The sequence below is a fragment of the Chrysemys picta genome, chromosome 20 (genome assembly GCF_011386835.1).
Source record: "Chrysemys picta bellii isolate R12L10 chromosome 20, ASM1138683v2, whole genome shotgun sequence".
Lineage (NCBI taxonomy): Eukaryota > Metazoa > Chordata > Testudines > Emydidae > Chrysemys > Chrysemys picta.
Window position 1 is genome coordinate 6,439,107 of NC_088810.1, and position 26,950 is coordinate 6,466,056.

The following is a 26,950-nucleotide window of genomic DNA, read 5'->3' on the forward strand; positions in this document are numbered from 1 at the left end:
GCTTTTAAACCATGTGTAATATTTACAAAGGTACACTCACCTGAGGTCCCTTGTGTGCCCTCAGTGTCTGGGAGCATGCCTTGAGTGAGTTCGGGGGTTACTGGTTCCAGGTCCAGGGTGATAAACATATCCTGGCTGTTGGGGAAACCAGTGTCTCCGCTTCCTTGCTGTAAGCTATCTTCATTGTCTTCATCATCATCTTCCTCGTACCCCGAACCCGCTTCCCTGTTGTGTGATTCTCCATTGATGGAGTCAAAGCACGCGGCACTGCTGTGCGTCCCTCTTATGGCCTCTGTCCTTCATGGCCTTGGAGACCTTTTCTAATATTTTGCCATTTCGTTTACTGCTACGGAGTTCAGCTAGCACTGATTCGTCTCCCCATATGGCGAGCAGATCCCGTACCTCCTGTTCGGCCCATCCTGTAGCTCTTTTGCGATCCTGGGACTCCATCATGGTTACCTGTGCTGATGAGCTCTGTGTGGTCACCTGTGCTCTCCACGCTGGGCAAACAGGAAATGAAATTCAAAAGTTCGCAGGGCTTTTCCTGTCTACCTGGTCAGTGCATATGAGTTGAGAGTGCTGTCCAGAGCGGTCACAATGAAGCACTCTGGGATAGCTCCCGGAGGCCAATAACGTCAAATTCCATCCACACTACCCCAAAATCCATCCCGCAAAGGCCGATTTCAGTGCTAATCCCCTCGTTGGAGGTGGAGTAAAAAAAGCAGTTTAAAGGGCCATTTAAGTCGAAAAAAAGGGCTTCGTCGTGTGGACGTGTCCAGGCTTAATTCGATTTAACACTGCTAAATTCGACCTAATCTCATAGTGTAGACCAGGCCAAATGAGTTGATGTATCCCCTGGAAGATCTCTGCGTATCCTGGCTGAGAACCACTGCTCCATCACCGTTCACACAGCATGGCTCTGTGACCCCTCTGGTGGCTGGACCACATAGTGCTTATGAGTCTGCTTTGAGCTAGGAGAGCTACTGGGTTCTTTATCCCATGCAGTAGAGACTCATGCTTTCATGTGCTCAGGTACATTGTAATGGGACATCCTTGAACAGGTCATTACCAGTGGGGATTAGATTTTAACAAAATACATTGCATCAATCTGAAATGAAAACACATTTAAATGGAATTCAAGTTGAATTCATCTGGCAGCTAATTACAATTCTCTGAAGACTGCTGGTGGCTGTAAAGTATACTGCCCGAGCTAAAAGAGTCGTAGCTGTTAAATAAAAGTCAGTAACCAACTAATAAATGTCTATGTTGCCCCGCCTCTTGGAGGCACAAATTCACACCTCGTAAGCGTGATTAGAGTGACCAGATAGCAAGTGTGAAAAATCGGGACAGAGTGTTGGGGGTAATATGTGCCTATATCAGAAAAAGCCCTGAATATTGGGACTGTCCCTATAAAATTGGGACATCTGGTCACCCTAAGTGTAAATCACATCTGCATTTCCTTTAGATTTTATGATGGACCCCAGCTTTTCCGGCAAAACTTTGTTGTGGCTACCTAAAAAGTAGTATGGGAGCACTGCTTCTGCAGTCACAGTCATCTAGCATCCTAAGCTTCAGGAAAGGGGTCCAGGAAGCAGCTACCACATTTATTTCTGATAGTGTTTGATATTGCTCCTGCTAAACGAAAACAAAAGAGCAGCCCTGCACCCATCTGTTTGCAAAAAGCATTGTTCTATTGCAGTGATTTTCAAAGGGGCCTGTGAAGTAAGGGTCCAGATCCACTAACTCCGTTTAGAACTTGCAGCCTTAATATCTTCTGGGGAAAAGATTTGGTGTCTCATAGGAAGGATAGATGGGAATAGTCAGAAGTAGACCAGAGGGGTGGATGAGGGTGTCATACCAGTGGAAGGGGCTGGAGCCCAAGCTAGCTTAGAATAAATTAAGCCCTCTCATAAATTTGTCCCTTAACCTGTGTCCTTTGGAAATGTAAGACTGAGGTGCAGTTTATGGGTTGTTTGGATGGGATGCCTATGTGATGTTCAGGCCAAAAGCATGTCAGTATTCTGGAAAGGATTCATTTTATAGAGACACCTGCACATTTCTGGGGATTATCTGCTGAACTTATAGATTCATAGATTAATAGATACTAGGACTGGAAGGGACCTCGAGAAGTCATCGAGTCCAGTCCCCTGCCCGCATGGCAGGACCAAGTACTGTATAGACTATCCCTGATAGACATTTATCTAACCTACTCTTAAATATCTCCAGAGATGGAGATTCCACAACCTCCCTAGGCAATTTATTCCAGTGTTTAACCACCCTGACAGTTAGGAACTTTTTCCTAATGTCCAACCTAGACCTCCCTTGCTGCAGTTTAAGCCCATTGCTTCTTCTTCTATCCTTAGAGGCTAAGGTGAACATGTTTTCTCCCTCCTCCTTATGACACCCTTTTAGATACCTGAAAACTGCTATCATGTCCCCTCTCAGTCTTCTCTTTTCCAAACTAAACAAACCCAATTCTTTCAGCCTTCCTTCATAGGTCATGTTCTCAAGACCTTTAATCATTCTTGTGGCTCTTCTCTGGACCCTTTCCAATTTCTCCACATCTTTCTTGAAATGCGGTGCCCAGAACTGGACACAATACTCCAGCTGAGGCCTAACCAGAGCAGAGTAGAGCAGAAGAAGGACTTATCGTGTCTTGCTCACAACTTCCCTTCTTCCTTTAAGTCATTGGTTTTTGTAAAGCGCTTTGAGATCTTCCGAGGGAAAGCACTGGAGAAGGGCCGAGTAACAAACAAAAAATAATTTCCTTTTGGGGAAGGATTGGATCTAAACGGGGTTAATGAAAACTTCCCCAGACCCTGTCACATTTGCACTGCTACCTAGGGGTGGTAGCCTTGTGGGTAGGTGGATCATAACAGTAGAGACAAGCACTGTCATTGCCAATGGCTTCTAGGTGTCCTGATTAGGGATTATTTCTCAGTCAGTGCTGGAACTGAGCAATGAGGCAGACCCCTCGCCCTGTGACATACCAACATGAAAGAGTCTTAGAGGCAATAGAACATCTGATATTTACCACAGCTCTTTTGTCCAGCACTTTATTCACTATCCCTTTTGCAGGTTTCTGCAAAATACAACCAGGAGTTCCTTGTTTCTGCTCTATCACCATATCATAGGAATAAAGTTGAATTAATTGGCAGAAACAGAGTGGGAGGCCCTGGGTGATAGCTGGAAGTATTTATTCTTCCTGGAAACTTCCACGTTTGGGACAAACATCTCAATCAGAGAGGGCTGCCTTTGGGCAACAGTGATGGTACCAGGGATATCTTCTGGGCCAGTGTCATGTTCTTAGGTGTATTAGGAAGCACCATGGAAGGGGCTCCCGCCACAGCTATAAAGACCAGAGAAATCCAGGCCACAACGATATGGACTTGAATGGAAACAGGTTTATTTGCATTATTGCAGAGGCATCTGAGGGGCAACAGAAGGGTAAGTAGTGAAATGCGGTGCCCAGAACTGGACACAATACTCCAGCTGCACTCAAATCATTGAACAGGGCAAAAACAAATTCCACCGGAGCGTGCTGTGTTATTCATGTTCAGGCTGAGCTGGGTGAGAGCACAGGATAGAAAGCATCAGGGCAGTTGTTGTGGGAGGTTTCTGGGAGCCTAGTACTGGGAGATAAGAAAAGAAACATCCATCAGGACCAAAATACATTGGGACCCCAATAAATCATCCTAGATTTTAAGGCCAAGAGAGACCAATATGAGCATCTAGTCTGACCTCCTGCATCACACAGGCCAGAGAACCTCACCCAATAATTTCTACATTAAGCCCGTAACTTCAGTTTGAACTGGTGCATATATTTTAGAAAGATATCTAGTCTTGCCTTAAAGACTTCAATCCACCACTAAGGAACTTGGTCAAATAGCTAATCCCCCTCCCTGTTAAAAAATGCACCTTATTTCTAGTCTGAATTCATCTTGCTTCAGCTTCCAGCCATTAGGACTTCTTATGCCTCTGCTAGATTAAAGAGCTATCTACTATCAGAAGTCTCTTCCTCAGTACAGGTGATTATATGCCAGGATCAAGTAATCTTTAAACCTTCTCTTGGATAAACTAAATAGATTAAACACCTTGAGATGCTTTTTTTTCCAGGTGTTGAATCCATCCCAGGGCTCTTCTCGAAACCCTCTCCAATGATCTCAACATCCTTTCTAAAGAATTAACACCCGAATTAGACATAGTGGGGCCAAGTCTCTACTGATGTAACTTCATTTAAAGTTAACGGAAAGCTTGGCCCCGTATTCCATTGTTGGCCTCATCATCTTCAGCTCCCTGCTACTATAACACTGCAGTTGCTAGGCTCTGGTGAGAGAACCTCAGAGCAAAGGTAGTTTCTGATTCATAGATATCTGGGGCTCCTTTGTTATTGTGGAAGAAAAAAACACCGTGTTATTCCCACTCAGATGACTTGATGCACATTTAATGTAATAGCAGAGGACTCAGACAAAGCATGATTCATAGGAAACAATTTATCCTGACTTTCTAGGACAGTTGCCAAGAGCACTCCATTCTGGCTGATTTTAGAGGACCCTCTTGCAAGAGATTTCATGGGTACCCAAAAGAAATTATGGGACACTTTCATGCCTCTCTACTGGACTTGTGGGAGAAGAGGTCATCTTCTGATAAGGCCGTGGGAAATCGTTATGAGGCCCCTGCTGCCAGCCGATTATGTATTCTAGAATTCCTGGGATATCTGCCAGCTGCAATAAATTCCAGGTGATTTCAGAGGAACTTTTTGTGAGATGTTCCATGAGTACTGAAGGGAACTGTAGAGATGTCAACGTCCCATCACTCCTGGCAATCTCCCATAACTTCACTGAGCTACTGTGTGTTCACTAGGAGACTGCTCGAGGTAACACCCAGTGGCAATGCCTTCTGGGTGATACAGAAAGCTTTTTGTGTTCTGCATCGTGGATACCGGGGGAGGGCGAGGGATGTCAACCTCCCATAAGCCTTCTGGAGCAGCTGGTGATTCCAAAGTGCTTTTGCAACATTGGAAAACAAAGCCAATGCTCCTTACCTGGCAAATGTTACCACGCGACATACCAGCCAAAACATGGAGAGGTAATCTCTGCCACTTACACTGTTGCCTTTAAAGCTGTTGTCACTTACGGTGTTGTTCTTGAAACTAGTGAAGCCCAGCAAGTTGCGGAATATTTACTATGTGTATTATGGTAAAACCTAGAGGTCCCCAACTGATAATCAAATGACTCAATAAAGCTTTGGAATATTTAAACCAGCTGGGGATCTGGCCCCAACATCATTCTCATCCACTGCTGGAAAGGAATATAACCCTTGCAAAAGTTCATACATCCAAAGCCTGCATTAATTGTGTCACCACACCCAATTGATGAGATACAGGGGGACAGAAGTTGCCCTGAGAATTTTGCAAGCAAAGGGTGAGGCTGAGAGTGAGCACCGGTGCAGGATACTTTTGATACAAAGTATGTTATTCAGAAAGCAAAGATGACTGTTGATACTCACCACTGGCTGGAATTCGTTGTTTTGCTACAACAGAAAGAGAAGTTAGGAATGCATAATGTTCAACTCCCCACAAGGGTAGCAGAGGTTGTACCATCAAGTAACTAGGGAAATTCTCACGAGGCCCCCAATGGGGATGGGGATGTATCCCAAAAGTCTTCAGATATCTCCCAGGTGCAATGCATTGTGGGTGTTTGTCAAAGACCCCCTTGCAAGATATTTCATGGGTGCCTAAACGAATGGCGGAGAGGACAACATCCCATCAATCCTGACAATCTCATATAAGCCTCCCAAATATGTGCTCACCTGGGGACCCCCTGAGGTAGCTCCCAGTAGAAATGCCTACTGAGTGATATCAAAAGGTCTCCTCTGGCATGTCTCATTGCTACCCTGCTGACTGTTGGAGAGGGACATCAACCTACTATAAGCCTCTGGAGATTTTCATAACCCCTGTGGAGTAAGAGGACTTCCCATGTTCCCTTTACAACATGGAAAAATGCAGCCAATGCTCCTCACAGGCAAAGTTTGACAGACATGAAACTAGCTGAAACGGGGCCCATTCACCTGGTTTGTGTGAAGCTACATAGCATGGAGAGGTAATCGCTGGTACTTACGCTGCTGTCGTCAAAGCTGCCGTTGCCCACGTTGCTGGTATCCACACTACCGGAGCCCTGCAAGATGGGTAATGTTTATGATGTGTATTGTGGTAACACCTATATGGCTCCAAAGGATATTCCATCGACCTATTGGGGCCATGGAAAATGTATAGCATCTGGGGAAGTGGTGTATTGATTCCAGTGCTTCTCTAGACAATTTACAGCAGTGGAAACATGGCCCCATTGATACCTATGAAACTATGGCATATTTACATCAACAGGGGATCCACCCCAAAATAATTCTCATCCACTGGTGAAAACGAAGAGATAATCCTTGGTAAAGCTCTGACATCCCAATGCTGCAAATTTTTATACAAAGCCAGACTGGTGGGATAAAAGGGGTCAGGATGGCAGTTGCATTGAGGGTTGTACCAACAGAGGGTTGGGCTGTTAGTGGGAAGAGATACAGAATACCATTGAGGCAAAGCATGATAGTCCGATAGCAAAGATAACGGCTGATACTCACCACTGACCAGAATTGGTTGTTTTGCTACAACAGAAAGAGAAGTTAGGAATGCACATTGTTCAACTCCCCACCAGGGTAGCAGAGGTTGTACCATCTAGTAACTTCAGAATAGCCACACTAGATCAGACCAATAGGCCAATCTACCCTGAGCCTCCCAGGGCTGGACCAGAGGAATGGGCGCCTTTATTACTACCTCCCCAAAATGCCCACTATTTCAGTGCTGGCATGATCAATGCCATAGACATAGGTAATATCTCCTTGGTGCAACTTTTACACTTTAGCTCTTATAATATGCTGAGATCCCCTCACAGAAAAGTAGGTTTCTTATTCACAGATATTGGGGTCTCCTTTATTATTCCACAAGAAACAAGTCACATATTATTACCACTCAGATGACATGAAGCAAATTTAATCTAATAACAAAGGAGTCAGCCAAGGCATTCTTGATAGCACACAATGTACCCTGAGTTCCTAGGACTGTTGCCAAGAGCAAAGCATTCTCTGTGATTTCAGAAGGATCTCTTGTGAGAGATTAGTGGGTGCCCAAATGAACTGTTGGACACTTCATGCCTGTTCCGTGTTCTTGTAGAAGAAGAGGTCATACTCCCATGAGGTCATGGGAAATTCGCATGAGGCTCCCAGAGGGGACGGGCATATATCCCAAACTCTTGGGCTATCTCCCAGGTGCAATGCATTGTGGGTGATGTCAAAGACCCTCTTCCAAGATATTTCATGGGTGGCCAAAGGAATTGTGGACAGGACAACCTCCCATCAATCCTGGCAATCTCATATAAGCCTCCCAAATATGTGTTTAGCTGGGGACCATCTGAGGTAGCTCCCAGCAGAAGAGCTTTCCAAGTGATATTAACAAGCCTCTTCTGGCATGCCTCACTGCTACCCCGGGGACTGTGGGAGAGGAGGTCAACCTGCTATAAACCTCTGGAGCTTTTCATAAGCCCTGTGGAGTGGGTGGACTTTCCATGCTGCCTTCACAACATGGACAAACACAGTCAATGCTCCTCACAAGCAAACGTTACCAGACATGAAACTAGCTGTAACAGGCGCCATTCACTGATGTGTGTGAAGCTACATAGCATGGAGAGGTAATCTGTGGTACTTACGCTGTTGTCGTCAAAGCTGCCATCACCCACGTTGCCGGTCTTTACGCTACCAGAGCCCTGCAAAAGGGGGAATGTTTGTTATGTGTATTGCGGTAACACCTATAGGGCTCCAACGGATATTCCATCGACCTATTGGGGCCATGGACAATTTATAGCATCTGGGGATGTGGTGTATTGATTCCAGTGCTTCTCTGGACATATTACAGCAGTGGGAATATGGCCCCATTGATTCCTATGAAACTATGGGAAATTTATATGAACTGGGGATCCGCCCAAAATCATTCTCATCCACTGGTGGAAACCAAGAGATAATGCTTGGTAAAGCTCCGACATCCCAATGCTGCAAATTTGTTATACAAAGCCAGACTGATGGGATAGAAGGAGTCAGGATGGCAGTTGCATTGAGGGTTGTGCCAACAAAGGGTTGGGCTGTTAGTGAGCAGCGATACAGAATACTATTGAGGCAAAGCATGATAGTCCGATAGCAAAGATAACGGCTGATACTCACCACTCACCAGAATTGGTTGTTTTGCTACAACAGAAAGAGAAGTTAGGAATCATACTGTTCAAGTCCCCACCAGGATAGCAGAGATTGTACCATCCAGAAACTTCAGAATATCCACATCAGATCAGACCAATAGGCAAATCTAACCTGATCTCCCTCCCTGGGCAGCAACAGAGGAATGGGCACCCCTAATCCTAGCTCCTAAAAGGTCCAGTATTCCAGCGGTGGTCTTATCAATGCAATAAACACAGGTAATCTCTCCTTAGTGCAACTCAAACACTAGCTCTTATCCTAGCCTGAGATCCCCTCACAGCTAAGTGGGTTTCTTATTCACAGATATCTAGGTCTCCTTTATTATTCCACAAGAAACAAGCCACATGTTATTCCCACTCAGATGACATGAAGCAAATTTAATCTAATAGCAAAGGAGTCAGCCAAGGTATTCTTGATAATACACAATGTACCCTGAGTTCCTAGGACTGTTGCCAAGAACAGTGCATTCCGTGTGATTTCAGAAGGATCTCTTGCGACAAATTTAGTGGGAGCCTGAAGGAACTGTGGGACACTTCATGCCTCTCCAGTGGACTTGTAGAAGAAGAGGTCATACTCTCATGAGGTCATGGGAAACAGATGATGCCCCCAGAGGGGACGGGTATGTATTCCAAAACTCTCGGGATATCTCCCAGGTGCAATGCATTGTGGCTGATGTCAAAGACCCTCTTCCAAGATATTTCATGGGTGGCCAAAGGAATTGTGGACAGGACAACCTCCCATCAATGCTGGCAATCTCATATAAGCCTCCCAAATATGTGTTTACCTGGGGACCCTCTGGGATAGCTCCCAGCAGAAAAGCTTTCCGAGTGATATGAAGAAGCCTCTTCTGGCATGCCTCATTGCTACCCCGGGGACTGTGGGAGAGGAGGTCTACCTGCTATAAGCCTCTGGAAATGTTCTTAAGCCCTGTGGAGTTGGTGGACTTTCCATGCTGTGTTCACAACATGGACAACGCAGTCAATGCTCCTCAAAAGCAAATGTTACCAGACATGAAACTAGCTGTATCGGGCTCCATTCACTGATGCATGTGAAGCTACATGACATGGAGAGGTAATCTGTGGTACTTACGCTGTTGTCGTCAAAGCTGCCGTTGCCCACGTTGCCGGTGTCCACGTTACCGGAGCCCTGCAAGATGGGGAATGTTTATTATGTGTATTGTGTTAACACCTATAGGGCTCCAATGGATATGCCATCACCTTATTGGGGCCATGGACAATTTATAGCATCTGGGGATGTGGTGTATTGATTCCAGTGCTTCTCTGGACATTTTACAGCAGTGGAAACATGGCCCCATTGATTCTTATGAAACTATGGCAAATTTATATAAACTGGGCATCTGCCCAAAATCATTCTCATCCACTGGTGGAAACCAAGAGATAATCCTTGATAAAGCTCCGACATCCCAATGCTGCAAATTTGTTATACAAAGCCAGACTGATGGGAGAAAAGGGGTAAGGATGGCAGTTGCGTTGAGGGTTGTACCAACAAAGGATTGGGCTGTTAGTGAGGAGTGATACAGAATACCATTGAGGCAAAGCATGATAGTCCGATAGCAAAGATAACGGATGATACTCACCACTGACCAGAATTGGTTGTTTTGCTACAACAGAAAGAGAAGTTAGGAATGCACATTGTTCAACTCTCCACCAGGGTAGCAGAGGTTGTACCATCCAGAAACTTCAGAATATCCACACCAGATCAGACCAATAGGCCAATCTACCCTGATGACCCTCTCAAGGCTGAAGCAGAGGAATGGGCCCCTCAGTCTTACTCCTAAAAGGCCCAGTATTCCAGTTCTGGCCTGATCAGTGCCATAGACTCAGGTAATATCTCCTGGGTGCTACTTTACAACTTTAGCTCTAATACTAAGTTGAGTTCCCCTCACAGCTAAGTAGGTTTCTTATTCACAGATATCTGGGTCTGATTTATTTTTCCACAAGAAACAAGCCACATGTTATTCCCACTCAGGAGACATGATGCAAATTTAATCTAATAGCAATGGAGTCAGCCAAGCTATCCTTGATAGGACACAATTTACCCTGAGTTCCAAGGACTGTTGCCAAGAGCAGTGCATTCCGTGTGATTTCATAGGGATCTCTTGTGAGAGATTTAGTGGGTGCCCAAAGGAACTGAGGGAGACTCCATGCCTATCCAGTGGACTTTTAGAAGAAGAGATCATCCTCCCATTAGGCCATGGGAAATTCTCATGAGGCCCCCATGAAATAGCTTATAACAGGGTCTTTGACATTACCCACAATGCACTCCCAGGTGTAGTGCATTGTGGGTGAGGTCAAAGACCCTCTTACAGGATATTTCATGGGTGCCCAAAGGAATTGTGGACAGGACAACCTCCCATCAAGCCTGGCAATCTCATATAAACCTCCCAAATATGTGTTCACTTGGGACCCACAGAGCTAGCTCCCAGCAGAAGTGCCTTCTGAGTGATATCAAAAAGCCTCATCTGGCATGTCTCATTATTAACCCGGTGTAGCGGGGTGGATACCTGCTCCTGCCCTGAGGGGTTTAAAAAGTGGCCTGGGAGGGCTTGAAAGCTTTAGCTCTAAAAGCTGGAGTAATTGGGGAAGCGGCTGCAGCTGGGCCACGCCGCAATCAGAGCCCAGCTGGCCTGTATAAAGAGGCTGGGAGCCAGGAGCTCAGAAGTCTCTCCCTGCACTCAGAGAGAGGAGGGCCTGGCTGCAGGGAGCTTGGGACAGGGTACCTGAGTGGAGCAGGGCTGGGGAAAGGCAGAAGGGCGGGGAGCGGCCTAGCATTGGGCCAAAGGTACTGGGCTTTGTAGAGGGCAGCCCAGAGGTAGGCCAAGACAGCAGGTCCAAACCCAACCTTGCCTGTGATGAGTGGTTGATACTGCAGTCTGCCGCAGGGAGTGGGGCTAGATGGTGACTGGCAGTAACCTTACTCTGAGGCGAGGTGGGGTTAGTGGGTGGGGGTCCCCCTGGGAGTGGAGACCTAGAATGTGTGGGTACTGCCAGGGGGCAGCATATAGAGCAAAGGGCACTGGGGTCCGAAGAGGGACATGGGGGCTAGTAACGACAAGGCGGATCACCGTCCTGCAGAGGGCGCTCCAGGCTGGATTCAGCTAATTCCCAGGATAACCAGCAGGAGACACAGCAGGGGTGAGTCCGACCCCATACACCCGGGTATTGTGGGAGAGTGAGGCCAACCTGCTATAAGCCTCTGGAGATTTTCATAAGCCCTGTGGAGTGGGAGGACTTTCCATGCTGCCTTCGCAACATGGGGAAAATGCAGCCAATGCTCCTTGAAGGCAAACGTTACCAGATATGAAACTAGCTGAAATGGGCTCCATTCACTGCTGTGTGTGAAGCTACATAGCATGGAGAGGTAATCTCTGCTACTTAAGCTGTTGTCGTCAAAGCTGCCGTCACCCACGTTGCCAGTCTTGACGCTACCAGAGCCCTTCAAAAGGGGGAATGTTTATTATGTGTATTGTGGTAACACCTATAGAGCTCCAATGGATATTCCATTGACCCAGTGGGCCATGGACAATTTATGGAATCTGGGGATGTGGCGTATTGATTCCAGTGCTTCTCTGGACAATTTAAACCAGTGGGACCGTGGCCCAGTGGATTCCTATGAGGTGATGGTGAATTTACATTAACTGGGGATCTGGCTCCAACATCATTCTCAGCCACTGGTGGAAACCAAGAGATAATGCTTGGTAAAGCTCCAACATCCCAAAGCTGCAAATTTGTAATACCACACCCGATTGATGGGATAAAAGGGGTCAGGATGGTAGCTGCGTAGAGGGTTTTGCCAACAGAGGGTTGGACTGTTCGTGAGCAGGGATACAGAATACTATTGTGGCAAAGCATGATAGTCCGATAGGAAGGATAACTGCTGATACTCACCACTGACCAGAATTGGTTGTTTTGCTACAACAGAGAGAGAAGTTAGGAATGCACATTGATCAACTCCCCACCAGGGTAGCAGAGGTTGTACCATCTAGTAACTTCAGAATAGCTACACCAGATCAGACCAATAGGGCAATGTACCCTGATGACCCTCCCCAGGCTGGAGCAGAGGAATGGGCCCCTCAATCATATCTCCTAAAAGGTCCAGTATTCCAGTGCTGGCCTGATCAATGCCATAGACATAGGTAATATCCCCTTGTGCTACTGTAACATTTTGGTATTATACTATGCTGAGATCCTCCCACAGCTAACAAGGTTTCTTATTCATAGATATCTAGGTCTCCTTTATTATTCTACAAAAACAAGCCACATGTTATTCCCACTCAGATGACATGAGGCAAATTTATTTTAATAGCAAAGGTGTGAGCCAAGGTATTCTTGATAGGGCACAATTTACCCTCAGTTCCTAGGACTGTTTCCAAGAGCACTGCATTCCGTGTGATTTCGTGGGTGCCCAACGGAACTGTGGTACACTTCATGTCTATCCAGTAGACATGTAGGAGAAGAGATTAGCCTCCCATGAGACCAGGAGAAATTCTCATGAGGCTTCCCGTGTTGATGGGCATTTATGCAAAAACTGTTGGGATATCTCCCAGGTGCAATGCCTTGTGGGTGATGTCAAAGACCCTCTTACAGGATATTTCATGGGTACCCAAAGTAATTGTGGAGATGACAACCTCCCATCAACCCTGGCAATCTCATATAAACCTCTAAAATATGTGTTCCCCTAGGGACCTCCGGAGGTAGCTCCCAGCAGAAGTGCCTCCTGAGTGATATCAAAAAGCCTCTTCTGGCATGACTCATTGCTACTCCGGGGATAGGGTGACCACACAGCAAGTGTGAAATATCGGGACAGGGGTTGCAGGGTAATAGAAGCCTATATAAGAAAAAAGAACAGGAGTACTCGTGGCACCTTAGAGACTAACAAATTTATTTCAGCATAAGCTTTCGTGGGCTACTGCTCACTTCTTTGGATGCATAGACTGGAACACACAGACAGAAGATATTTATACATACAGAGAACATGAAAAGGTGGCAGTACGAATACCAACTGTAAGAGGCCAGTATGCGTACTGCCACCTTTTCATGTTCTCTGTATGTATAAATATCTACTGTCTGTGTGTTCCAGTCTATTCATCTGAAGAAGTGGGCTGTAGCCCATGAAAGCTTATGCTGAAATAAATTTGTTAGTCTCTAAGGTGCCACGAGTACCCACGAGTACTCCTGTTCTTTTTGCGGATACAGACTAACACGGCTGCTACTTTGAAACCTATATAAGAAAAAGATCCAAAAATCAGGACTGTCTTTATAAAATTGGGACATCTGGTCACCCTACCTGGGGGCTGTGGGAGAGGAAGTCAACCTGCTATAAGCCTGGAGATATTCATAAGCCCTGTGGAGTGGGAGGACTTTCCATGCTGCCTTTGCAACACGGGCAAACGAAGCCAATGCTCCTCGAAGGAAAATCGTAATTAATATCAAACTAGCTAAAAGGGGTCTGTTCACTTGATCTGTGTGAAGCTACGTAGCATGGAGAAGTAATCTCTAGTACTTACGCTGTTGTCGTCAAAGCTGCCATTGCCCACGTTGCCGGTGTCTACGCTACCGGAGCCCTGCAAGATGGGGAATGTTTATTATGTGTATTGTGGTAACACCTATAGGGCTCCAATGGATATTCCATCGACCCAGTGGGCCATGGACAATTTATGGCATCTGGTGATGTGGCGTATTGATTCCAGTGCTTCTCTGGACAATTTGCACCAGTGGGAACTTGGCCCCATTGATTCCAATGAAGCTACGGCAAATTTACATCAACTAGAGACTGGCCTCAACCAAGAGATAATTCTTGGTAAAGCTGCAACATCCCAATACTGCAAATTTGTTACCCCTATCTGGCTGATGGGGTAAAGAGGAGCAGGAAGTCAGTTGCCTAGATAATTTTGCCAGCAAAGGATTCGGCTGTTAGTGAGCAGTGATTCAGGATGCCCTTGAGGAAAAGCACGATAGTCCAATAGCAAAGATGATTGCTGATAGTCATTACTGACCAGAACTGGTTGTTCTGCTCCAACAGAAGGAAAAGTTAGCAAAGCGTACTGTTCAACTCACCACCAGGGTCTCAGGGGTTATCACTGAGTAACTAAAGAATTCCCACACCTGATCAGAACAATGGCCCAGGATATCTTGATATCTCTGCCTAAGCTGGGGCAGAGAAATGAGTCCATCTAGCCTGGTTTCTAGGTGCCGTGCAGTGTGTGTGATTACAGAAATCCCCCCTTGAGATATTTCATGAGCGCCCAAGGGAACGGGGAGTTGTCAACCTCCCATCAGCCCCTAGCAATCTCCCATAAGCCTCCTGTAACCTACTTTGTGTTCACATGGGATGGGGACCTTCTAAAGTGGCTCCAAACAGGAGAGTCTTCTGGGTGATATTGGAAATCCGCTTGTGGCGTATTTATAGCTATGCAGGGGAATTGTGGCAGAGGTGGTCAACCTGCCATAAGCCTGCAGAGATTTCCATAAGCCCCCTGCAGCAGGTGGCATTTCTAAATTGCCTTTGTAGCATGAAAAAACTGTGGGAAATGCTCCTTGCTTGGTAATCTTTACCAGACAAGAAACCAGCTGGAGCAGGGTTTATTGCCCTGATATGTATAAAGCTACATGACGTGAGGAGGGGATCACTGATATTTATGCTGTTGTCATTAAAGCTGCTATCGCCCACTTTGTCGTTACTGAAGCTACCAAAGCCCTGTAAAATGAGGGGTATTTATTATGTGTATTACGGTAACTTCTAGAGGCCCCTTCCTGATTATCCATCACCAAATGGAGCTACAGACAATTTACATCATCTGGGGGAGGTGGCCTCATCGACTCCAATAGGTCTATGGGCGATTTAGAACAGCCTGGCCCTGCTCCTAACATCATTCTATCCAATCCTGGAAATTTATAGATAATCCTCAGAATAAAACCAGACATCCCAAGGCTGCATAATTTGTTTCACCAAGCCAGATTAATGGATAAGGCAGGGCAGGAGGGCAGTTGCCTAGAAGATTTTGCCAGCAAATGGTTGTGCTGTTAGTGAGCAGCGATGTAGGATACGGCTGAGGCAAAGCGTGAAAGTCTGATAGCCGAGAGGACAGCTGGTACTCACCACGGACCACAACTGGTTTTTCTGCAACAACAGAAAGAGAAAAAAGTTAGGAGTGCATGCTGTTCAGCCCACCACCAGGCTACCAAAGGTGAGGTCATGCAGTAATTTAAGAACTGCCGCTCCCAATGATATCGATGGACCAGTGTACCCTGATATCCTGCCCCTCTAGTCTGGTATTCTGCCTCCTACATTCCCCAGTTTTGCAGTGCTGCCCTCATCGTGTGTCGGTGCAGCACCTGGCATAACGGGCCCTGATTCCAGTTGGGTCCAGGTCTGTTCCTCGCAGTATCTGTTGAACACCCGGCACAGTAAATCCTCACCAGAGTGTGGGCAGGGACTGTCTCTCCTGTGTCAGGGCAGCTCCCAGCAAAATGGGGTCCTGATTTCAGATGGGCCCTCTAAGTGCTACTGTAATATAACTAATAAGTACATCATCTCACCAATGGAGCTGCTCTGGTGCTCGCCAGGGAGAGGAGCCCTATGAGGAAAGCGGCCACGTACGACACCTTCATCTTTGCTTCTTTACTGTCTCTGGAGAGGAGTTTTTTCTGGTCTGGCACACTCAGTGGGAGATGGCAAGGCTGAGCACTGTATTTATACTGTATGCTGGGCTGGGCACTGCACACCTCGTTGTTCCAAGCCCGATAACGTGATTGCAGTGAGAGCCAATTTCTTCCTTCTCCTCCCCTAGTCCCTCCCATTCCTCCTACCCCCATCACACCCTCATTCCCTCTTAATCTTTCCTTCACCACATCCTGCTGTAGCCCAAACATTCATACTCACTTTTTCATTCTGCAGCAGTCCCAGGTTTTTGAGAATCAAGAGCGGCAGAGCAAGGTCACGGCGTAGGAAACAGGTCACAACCCCAGTGGTTGTTGGCCTGGAGCACACATTTGAAAATGGGATGTAGGTTCCTAAGTCACTGAAGCACTTTGTGTTGATATAATTGAAGTGGTATAACTCCACTAATATTATTGCTTATTACCATATGGAATTATTATGTAAGCTATGTCTACACTACTGCCTATGTCAGCAAAAGTTAACTCGCTCAAGGTTGTGAATATTCCACTCCCTGAGTGACATAAGTTACACTGACATAAGCGCTAGTGTGCATGGCGCTACATCAGCGGGAGAGTTTCTACTCCTGACATAGATTATGCTGCTCACGGGAGTGGTTTTTTATGCTGGCAGGAAAGCTCTCTCCTGTCGGCATAGAGCATCTTCACCACACATAAGTGTAGACATGGCTTAATTCAATTGTCCCCAACCTTTCCGTGGGGTGGGCGCAGGACGAATAGCCGCCGAGGAGCACGGTCACCGGACAAGCATCCGCCGAAATGCTGCTGAAGCATGGCCGCTGAAATGCCGCGACAAGTAGTGACATCAAAATGTGTGGTCGCCGAAATGCTGCGCTTCTTGACGTTGCTGCTTCTCGGCAGCTGCTTGTCTGGTGGCCAGTAGGCGGGCGCACATAGATCCCCCTGCGGGCACCGCGTTGTGGACCCCTGGCCTAATTGTGCCTTCTCATTCCTGGAGTCAAGTGGTTTTATAAGACTGTGACATTGCACTCTCTGTTTATGGAAATATGTTTAGAGTGTAAATATGACATAATTGAAGTATGCTTTGTGCTAGATATGCCATGTAACATATGTTTGCAAAGGATATGATCTGCTGAATATATTCATCCTATTTGTAGGCATGTATCATTTTTATTTCTAAAGTTAGGAGTGTTGGCTCTATGATTGTATTTGAAGTGTTTGCTATAAGAAACACATAGGGGAGGTTTGGTCAACATATTACGAAGGGACAATTCAAGTATTGGGAGTACTTAACTAACAAAGGACATCTGAGCTTTCCTGGGAACATTCAAACTAATTTGTAAACAATGGCATCGGCCTCCAAAGAGCTCAATCATTCAAGGTCATGTGACTTGCCCAGGTGGCTACAAACTCCATATTGTTGCTGTGATTTTGCACAGAAGAACAGAGGGGTTTCCGTCCAAAAGAGAGAGAATATAAAAGGCCCTGGAAGCCTCTCCATTTTTGTCTTCAGGTGGCTCAAGAGATGGTCTTTCCACCCTTAAAGAGATGCCTGAAAGAAATTGGAATAAAGGACTATAACTACGGGGTTCTTAGTGATTGCTGGACCCAGGCCATAAACTACAACATTGGTTTGAAAAAAGTTGTACCTGGGATAACATCTAGGGTGAGAAGTTAGTATTTGTAACTAGATCCTTAGTGTATTAAGTTAGTCTTGCATATTTTGTTTTATCTTGCTTGGTAACTTACTTTGTTCTCTCTGTTATTACTTGAAACTACTTAAATCCTACTTTTTATACTTAATAAAATCACTTTTGCTTATTAATTAACCCAGAGTAAGTGATTAATACCTGGGGGAGCAAACAGCTCTGCATAGCTCTCTATCAGTGTTATAGAGGGCGGACAATTTATGAGTTTACCCTGTATAAGCTTTATATAGAGAAAAACAGATGTATTTGGGGTTTGGATCCCATTGGGAGCTGGGTGTCTCGGTGCTGGAAACAGGAACACTTCTTAAGCAGTTTTCAGTTAAGTCTGCAGCTTTGGGGGCGTGGTTCAGATCCTTGGTCTGTGTTGCAGGAGGGTAGCGTGTCTGGCTCAAGAAGGCAAGGTTCTGGAGGCACAAACTGTAGTCTCAGCCATCAGGTGACAGTCCCAAAGGGGTCTCTGTGACCGAACCCATCACAGAGACATAGTGGGCAGCATCTGTGCACAGCTGATTGCTTTGAGATACTGGTAGTGATATTCAGTGAGTTTTGAGTGTGGTGGATGGAGAACAAAGGAAGTGGTTACTGGTTTGTTATTTTCTGTTTGTTTATTTCAGGTGAGGGAAATAAGCACAGAAAAGCAGGAAAATGACTACCAGTGAGGCAGCTAGAAAACTAGAGCTGGCCAGAGTGGAAGCGGAAGAGAAGGCAAAGGCCCGCGAGTTTCAAATGAGGCTAAAAAGAAGCAGAGGCAGCCAGGGAGGAAGCTGCTCACAAAAGCACAATGGACTTAAAAGACAAAGAAATTGAGGCACAGAAGCTGCCCAGGAGGAGAAGGACAGGGAGACGCAACATGCTCAGGAGGAGAAGGAAAGAGAGAGGCACCTAGCCCTGGAGTTAAAAGACAGAGAAATCCAGGCTCAAATTGAGACCCAGAAGCATGAACTGGCTGTAATGAAGTGGAAGAGACAGAACCCTTCAGCAGCTGGCTCTGCTTCCCCCAAAATCCACAAATGGGAACAATTCTGGCCGTAGTATGATGAATCCAGTGATATTGCTGAATATTTCATCACCTTTGAGAGACTGTGCACTCTCCATGCGATTCCTGAAGATCAAAAACGACTACTTGAGTTGCAAAATTGACTGGGATAGCTCTGGACATAGTCAGTAAGATGCCTATTGCTGATGCTTCAAACTATGGTTAATTTAAGGAAGTGGTTTTGAAACAGTTTCAGATTACACCTGCAACCTACAGGGTAAAATTCAGGAGTCTTAAGAGGGGATCTGGATTAAGTAATGTAGCCTATGTAAATGAAATGAGAGATTTGTTAGATAAGTGGGTGAGGGGAAAAGGCATTACAAGCTTTGAAGTAATGTGTGATTTGGTTACTCAGGAACGGTTCCTGAATATGTGTAGTGAGGATGTAAAACAATATTTGTGGGACAAAAAGGTGGACGCAGTGGGGGAATTAGCTGGGTTTGCAGACTCGTACGAGCAGTCACAAGCTGCAATTAAACAAATCACTGGCAGAGGGTTACAGGATTGGTGGAAATCAGGATCACCTTTTCACCCCTGGGGAAAAAGGAGGCTGGATGTTCACCTCCCCCATTCCCCTGTTATCCGTCCTAAGTTTCCTGTGCAAGCAGAGGAGCTGAGAAAGTGCTAAGTCCACTGAGCACCTGAGGAATAAATGTCCGAGGTTAAGTGGGAACAGGCAGCAGGTAACACATAAAGTTGCTGCTTCTCAGAGCACAGGGGTATCCCATTCACTCAGGACGTGTTCGTGGGAGGCCGTGAAATCCTTGGTGTGAAGGGGGAGAACATGTGTCACCACAGGCTGCGTGTGGATCTGGGTTCTCTTCAGGGCTGGGTCACCTGCTGAGTCACCTGCCGAGTTCCCTGGAACTGAGCGAGAGGGAGGGACAGAACCAAGCTGTGTAATGTGCCAAGCGATTTTGCTCCCTACCCCCCTGAGAGCTCTGAGGAACTGCACCCGGACACTCTACACCCTCTGTGGCCAGGCAGTTATCCAACCACTCCCTTCTGGGGAATGCAGGACATTGCTCTTGGAAAGGAGATGGTCTCACTGCTCCCATATGCAACATTTCCGGGCTGCTGTAGCTCCCGAGGTGCGAGATGCCCCTTCCTACTCTGCTGCTGTGCAACAGGCAAGGTATATAAACTGGGGAAGTCTCTCCCCAGCCTGCCAGGGCCCCAACCCCCTCAACATGCCCATAATGCCCCTGGCAGCACTGGCTGTGATGTTCCTAGCATTGCAGCTCTACTGCACCCTGGGCCTACAGGCTCTGGTCTCCAGGTCAGTGTACGAGGTGGACAGCCCCACAGTCATGGACCCCAGGGCACGTAGGGTCCGGGCTCTAGGGCAGCCTGTTATGGACTCACAGGACTCATGCTCTCTCGGCCCCGTACAGTCCCTGGGAGGAACCCCCTTCAGTGCGACACTCTTCTTGGGGATCCACTCTCTCTCAGGGGTTAAGCCGTAGGCCCCTCCACCTCATGGAACTGCACCTCTCTACCTTTCTGATCCTTCGGCATGCCTTTCTCTTGTCATGGGCCCCTGAAGGAGTCCCCTTGCTCTCCACTCCCAGCGGAAATAATGGCCCCTGTTCTCTAGACCGGAGTGACTCTCAGCCAGCGTAAACCAGGAGGATTTATTGAGCGTCTGAACACAGCACAGGAAGCTCTCAGGGTCTCAGGCCTGGCCTCTGTCAGCACCATACATCTAGGTCTGTCCCGCCTCCAGGTGACTTCTGGCTGCTCTCTCTTCCTATCCCAGAAACCCCCTCATTCCATCTGGGCATCTGATATCACCTCCCCCCAAGTCCCATCTCTATCCTCTGTCTTCTGTCCCAGGTAATCAGGCCGTCTGGGCCTCCTCTCCTCTCAGCCTCTCCTTTCATCCGTTCTTTGTTCTCCTCTGGCTGGAGCTGGCTGGTCAGGTCACCAGGGTCCTCTCTCAGCCCACTGTCCTCCTGCTGGCCAGAACTGTCTGTGACTCCCGAGCTGGGTTTTCCAGTCACCAGTCGCTGGAGTATCCATTCTCCAGGCCATTCGCTGGCCCTCTGTAACAAGAAACTCCCTCTCCCATCACCTTCTTAAACCAGTAACACACAGGGAAACTGAGTCCCATGCCCTCTACATGAAAACCATTGAAAACAACAAGAAAACTCATTGCTTTGTCACAGAGCCCCCTAGTCATGGACCCCAGGGCGTGCAGGTTCTGGGCTCTAGGGCAGCTACAGAATCACGGACCCCACAACCTTTCTCCTCACTGCAAATTTCAGCATTTCAGGTTCTTTCCCCAATGGGAACCAAGCCGGGTTTAGAGGTAGCAACTCCTCCCGGCAGTGGAATCACCGTTCCCCACACAGCGCTGGCAGCCGGGCCTGCTCCTGATCACAGCTGGGGTTAGGCACCGGGAGAGTCAGGCACTGGCAGTGCCAGGGATACGTTTGGACCCTGCAGTGCTGGCAGGGGGCTGGGCTGGCGCCCGGCATCGGCAGTGCTAAGGAAGTGCGTTAGGGCAAGAGCAAGAGGCACCGTGAGCACCTGGCCCTGGCACCCACCACTGAGCAATGGCTAGACCCAGTCTCCAGCAACTCGTCCTGGATTCCAATGACCTGGTCCCTGCAGCCCGGTCTGTGCCAGCCTCTCTTGGTCAGGGAGGGGCTGAAGGCTTCAGCACGCTGGCTCTGGGAAGCTCCAGCCTCTGCTGCCCTTCACCCCTGTCTGTCTGACCTCACACTTGGGCAGGGAGGGCTGCCCTGATCTCACTGATCACAAGGCTTCTGGCAATGAGCAGACAGCAGGCATCTGCCCAGCTTTATTCAGACCCACTCCCTGCCTGCAATACCTTTGTCCCCCATGGGCTGTTGGCGTGAAGTTGGTTTCTCTCTCTGGGGCAGATGAAGTGGCTGTTAAATGGCTCCCCTCTTTTCTCTCTGAGACAGCCTAGAGCACAATACTATCTGCTAGGCCCTCTGCCTCCAGTGACCCTGTGGGGTCTGGGTTGGCCCCCACTCTGTGTGTGCTCTGAGGGACGGAGAGCCAACCTGAATCTCAGGGAGAGACTGGGACCCTGTCTGCCTGTGACAGGGGCCGTCAGGGGAGAACGACTCCAACCTCCATCTGCGTGTTACGCAGGCAGCCCACGGAGGAGACCCTCACTCTCACTGACCCCACCTGCCTCGGACCTGGGCAGCCTGGAGAGGGGAACCCGGGTGCCTGAGACCGGGTCTAAGTCTGCACCCACTTGTGCAACGTTAACAACAACAGGTGCACGGTTAGCTAGTGTCATTTGGTTGCACAATCCAAGGACCAGCTTACATGCCAGAGGTAAAATGGATTTATTTGGATCACAGAAACCCCCTTGGGTGCTGCCACCTAATGTGCCAAGACCACTTCTGCCCCTGCTTTCTTGCCCTGTCAGCTTGGGGCCCCAGCACCCTGTCTTGTTGAACTAGACACACCCGTCTGCTCCAACACAGCCCCAGGGTCTGAATTACTTGCCCACAGCTGCAGGCTTAACCTGAATGCAGCTAACGTAAGTGTTCTTGTTTTAACACTCAGATGCCCAACTCCCAATGGAGTCTAAACCCAAATAAATCTGTTTTACCCTGTATAAAGCTTATGCAGAGTAAACTCATAAATTGTTCACCCTCTATAACATTGATAGAGAGATATGCACACTTGTTTGCTCCCCCAGGTATTAATACATGAGTTAATTAATAAGTAAAAAGTGCTTTTATTAAATACAGAAAGTAGGATTTAAGTGGTTTCAAGTAGTAGACAGAACAAAATGAATTACCAAGTAAAATAAAATAAAACACACCAGTCTGTGTCTAATCCAAGCGAATACAGATAAAATTCTCACCAGTTCCAGTATGCTTCCTTTTACAGACTAATCTCCTTTTAGCCTGGGTCCAGCAATCACTGACACGCCTTGAAGTCACTGTCCTTTGTTCCAGGTTCTTTCAGGTATCCTGGGGGGGTGGAAAGGCTCTCTCTTTAGCCAGCTGAAGACAAAATGGAGGGGTCTCCCCTGGGCTTAAATAGACTTTCTCTTGTGGGTGGAGACCCCCTCCTCTCTCCTATGCAAAGTCCAGCTACAAAATGGAGTTTTGGAGTCACAGGGGCAAGCCACATGTCCATGCATGACTGAGTTCCTTACCAGCCAAGCCACATTTCTGGGAAGGCCCAGATGTGGATTGGTGTTGTGGAAGTTGGGAAAAGAGCAGATATTTTAGTTTTTTAGGAAGAGCAAGGGTCAGGCTAACTTTAACAGCTAATAACACGAGACTTCCAAGCAGGACCTGGGCAAGTGCAAAAGAACTGTAGAAGATGCTGTTTTTCCACCTTGTGTTAAATAAGAATAGAACGCAGACTGTAGCAAAAATTGCTAAAAATGTAAAATATTAAAAAGAATTATGTATAAACAAAATGCAGTTGTTGATCATTACTGTATGTCACAAAAGGTATAAATGCTTGCCTTAATTGTTTATCTAATGGCGACCTGCCTCAGGAGGGGAACCCCTGCCCATAAGTACTCTCCCCTTGCAAGTGTTAAAGAAAATAAAGCTGCCTCTAGCATGTTGCAACCAACCTCAGAGTAAGAACTCATTTTTCTCATTTTTGGTGCCGTGACTCGGATGGTAAACGCCTGGCTGAGACAGCGACAAACTACTACGGACTGTTCCCCTGCAAACCCCATGGTGCCATAATAGAGGTAAGAGACCTTTTGAAATCTCTGCTGGGGTGTCGAAGGAGGACTGCCTGCAGGGCCGTCTGTCCCTTTGGGCTCACGCCATGCAAACTTTTGCTTATGCAACAAGATCAGATGCAGAACGGTGTTGGGGAATTGGTTGCCCCATGTAAGGTTAGTTGTATGCATACGTGGGGGCTGGGAAATGTGTTGTTGCCCCAGGGTAAGCCAATGTGTGGCTTATGTGAGTTGAGGGGCTGTGGTAATGCCCTCAGAGAAGACCACAGGTGTGTTCAGTCTGGATGGAGGGGTTGTGGTGACGCCCTCAAATAACAAAACAACAAACAAACGCATCTAAATATGGGAAATAAATGTGTAGGTATTGTGACAGGGTCAGGCCAGATGGCTTCAGGAGAGTGATAGAAGGCAGATATTAGCCCCAGATTAAGTAGGTCTCTTTTCACTGGGTAAGGTAACAGGGAAGGTTCCAGAACAATCAGGAACTTTCTGGAAACAATTAAGGCAGACAGACTGATTAGAACACCTGCAGCCAATCAAAAAGCTGCTAGAATCAATTAAGGCAGGCTAATCAGGGCACCTGGATTTAAAAAGGAGCTCAGTTCAGTTTGTGGTGTGAGTGAGAGGAGTTGGGAGCAAGAGGTGCAAGGAGCTGAGAGTAAGAGGGTATGCTGCTGGAGGACTGAGGAGCACAAGTGTTATCAGACACCAGGAGGAAGGTCCTGTGGTGAGAATAAGGAAGCTGTTTGGAGGAGGCCATGGGGAAGGAGCCCAGGGAGTTGTAGCTGTCATGCAGCTGTTACAGGAGGCACTATAGACAGCTGCAGTCCACAGGGCCCTGGGCTGAAACCTGAAGTAGAGGGTAGGCCTGGGTTCCCCCCAAACCTCCCAACTCCTGATCAGACATAGGAAGTGTTGACCCAGACTGTGGGTTCCACCAGAGGGGAAGAGCTCTGAGGCGACCAAATCTGCCAATAAGCGCAGGACCCACCAAGGTAGAGGAGGAACTTTGTCACAGTATGTAAATACGTGTGTTTGACTAAATAAAGGCTGGGTATGAGCCGCTGACCAAGTCTAAGACTAAGCTGACTCCAGCCGCACCAGGGCTACCCCATGTGGGAGTTCTGAAAGCAAGGGGGGTCAGCTGAATCTTGTGACCCAGCAGATAAGAATTTTTCCTTATTTATGAGCCGCTGACCCCAGTGGACCCTTTCCTGGCAAGTGAGAGAGTGAGAATTTTTTTAGCTCATGAGCTGCTGTGCGGACAGGGCATTTGCCGGAGCGTGAGGGAAATCCTTTCTAGCTTATGAGCCGCTGACCTAGCGGACAGGGTGCCCCCCGTGAGATTCCCTAGTTTATGAGCTGCTAGCAGACAGGCCGCCTCCCCCAGCATGTGTGATTGGAAAATGGGTGCGGGACAGTCTAAGAATTCCCCCTCACTGCCAAAGGGCACCTCTGCATATTATATGTATGTGCACTATCCCAAGAACCTGCAGGTATTTAAAGACTGGAACTGTTACACGCGGGATAACCCATCTAAACAATTCCCACAAGAAGGTACCTTTGATTTAGCTACACTCACAAATCTCAGAGGAACCCTTGCTTTACCAAAAGCCTCTAATACACAGTGAAAGCTATTTGTGTATTGGGGGGAAAAACGGGTTAATTTAAAAATTCAGCTTAGCCCAAAAATAAAGAAAAAGCAGCTCTGTGTTCAAGGTCAAAAATTAACATAGACCACGCCAAGTACAAAAAAAACCAAACCCTGCTTTCAGCCCCAGCTGTCTGTAAAAAATATAGACAGAGGCAAACCAAAAGTTACAGGACTGAAATTACATTTGCAAAGGTTGGCTGCCCAGTGCGACCCTGGAGCTGGTGTGGTTTGGGGATGCTAAAGAAGCCACAGGCAGCCAGCCTGGACTAAAATACTAAGCAAAGGTCTCTGAAAGAAATGTCCCAAAATACCCTAGGGCAACCCCCTCCCGCAAGATCGGAAGCAAGTTGGAGATTTTTGCAGCGTACCTCTGGACAACCTGTGCACAGAATAACCTCCCGCCCATCTCTCTCTCTTTCTGTCTCTCCTACCCCCGGGCCTGGCCAGCCCGGGCAGCATGTTCGTGTATATATATATATATATATATATATATATATAAAAGGGGGTTGCAGGTGGGTCTATATATATAAAAGGGGGTTGCAGGTGGGTCTACCCCTGGTCATAGCAAAACTGGCCGATAAAAAAATTTAAAAAAATATGTGTAACTAACATCTAAAAAAAATTGAACAGTTAAAATGCCAATTGGCAATGCATTCTGTCCAGGTGGTAAGCCTCACAGGGAATGATTGGGTAACCCTTGTAAGTAATTAAAAAAAAAGTTACAAATCAACTCTGTAGTTACTAAGTACTAAAAAATTAAGTAGTAAAACTTTGTACAAATGTTAAAAAAAGGTGTTATGAAAAAATTCTTGGTTTCTTTCCAGCCATTCTAAAAAAAAAAGGGCCCTTTTCCAAAAAAAGTCTGTAAATAAATCCAAGCAAAAAAACTACACCTCTACCCCGATATAACACAACCCGATATAACACGAATTCGGATATAACGCGGTAAAGCAGTGCTCCAGGGGGGCGGGGCTGCGCGCTCCAGCGGATCAAAGCAAGTTCGATATAACGCGGTTTCACCTATAATGCAGTAAGATTTTTTGGCTCCCGAGGACAGCGTTATATTGGGGTAGAGGTGTATTTAATTAAAATCATTTAGCTATGTACATTTTAGTCGAATTAAAGAAAACATATGGGGTGTCTATTGAAATTTAACCACCCAAATTGTATAAAAAAGATTTAAAAAAAATATGTGTAGTGTATATTTAAAAGTGGTAAAAAAATGCAAATATGCAATGTTACTTAATTAAAATCCTATTAGGCTCCAAAGGGCTACAGTAGTTTGTGTTTTCCTTTTTAAATTACTGTGTGTTTTTAAAAAGTTAAAAGTAACAGGCAATCAAAATTCTGATAAAAGTTAATTGTGTTCCTTTTAAGGAAAAGTTTAACCTGTGAATGGCTCTGAATCTAAAAGCCAGCCAGGGCATCGGTGTGCTGGTGCGGGTTGCCTAATTAATAAAATAAAAACCACTAAAACTTAGCCTGCCTATGAAACAAGCACAGAAAAATATGGGGGTAATTCCTCTGTCTTGCCTGCAATCAGCAAGGGTATTTGTATAAAAAAATATTTTAAACAATGACTAGTCGCCCCAGCGGGGGTAGGAATATGTTTTTGTCTTTTAGAAAATTAAAAAAAGCTAATGGCAGCTAAAAAGCAGTACCATGCCAACATACCATGCAGTTACTGACACAATAGAAATTGTGTTCTGTGTCTATGTCCTTGTGGCGTTTGTCTTGCGGCTAAAATTGTTATGTTTAATTTTCTAAAGGACAGCTTAGTTCAAAACCAAATAAAAGGGTTAGAGTTAAATGCAAATACTTGTTTTGTCCAACTTAAAATACAAAGTGGTTTAAATACTATCAGGAAATACTAAGATTTTAATACATGTGACAAAGGCTGCGCCA

The 26,950-nt window shown here is 46.6% G+C and overlaps 2 long non-coding RNA genes across 2 annotated transcripts in view; both read right to left on the bottom strand.

Moving 5' to 3' along the window:
• Positions 1-26,950, bottom strand: part of LOC135976848 (uncharacterized) — a 1,653,704-nt gene that overhangs the window by 984,347 nt on the left and 642,407 nt on the right. The gene's annotated exons all lie outside the window — the stretch shown is intronic.
• LOC135976712 (uncharacterized) lies at positions 3,392-6,651 on the bottom strand. The gene is made up of 4 exons (XR_010594021.1): positions 6,628-6,651; positions 6,120-6,176; positions 5,509-5,532; positions 3,392-3,632 (listed from the first exon to the last, which is right to left on the bottom strand). It is a non-coding gene; the product is annotated as an uncharacterized LOC135976712 (long non-coding RNA).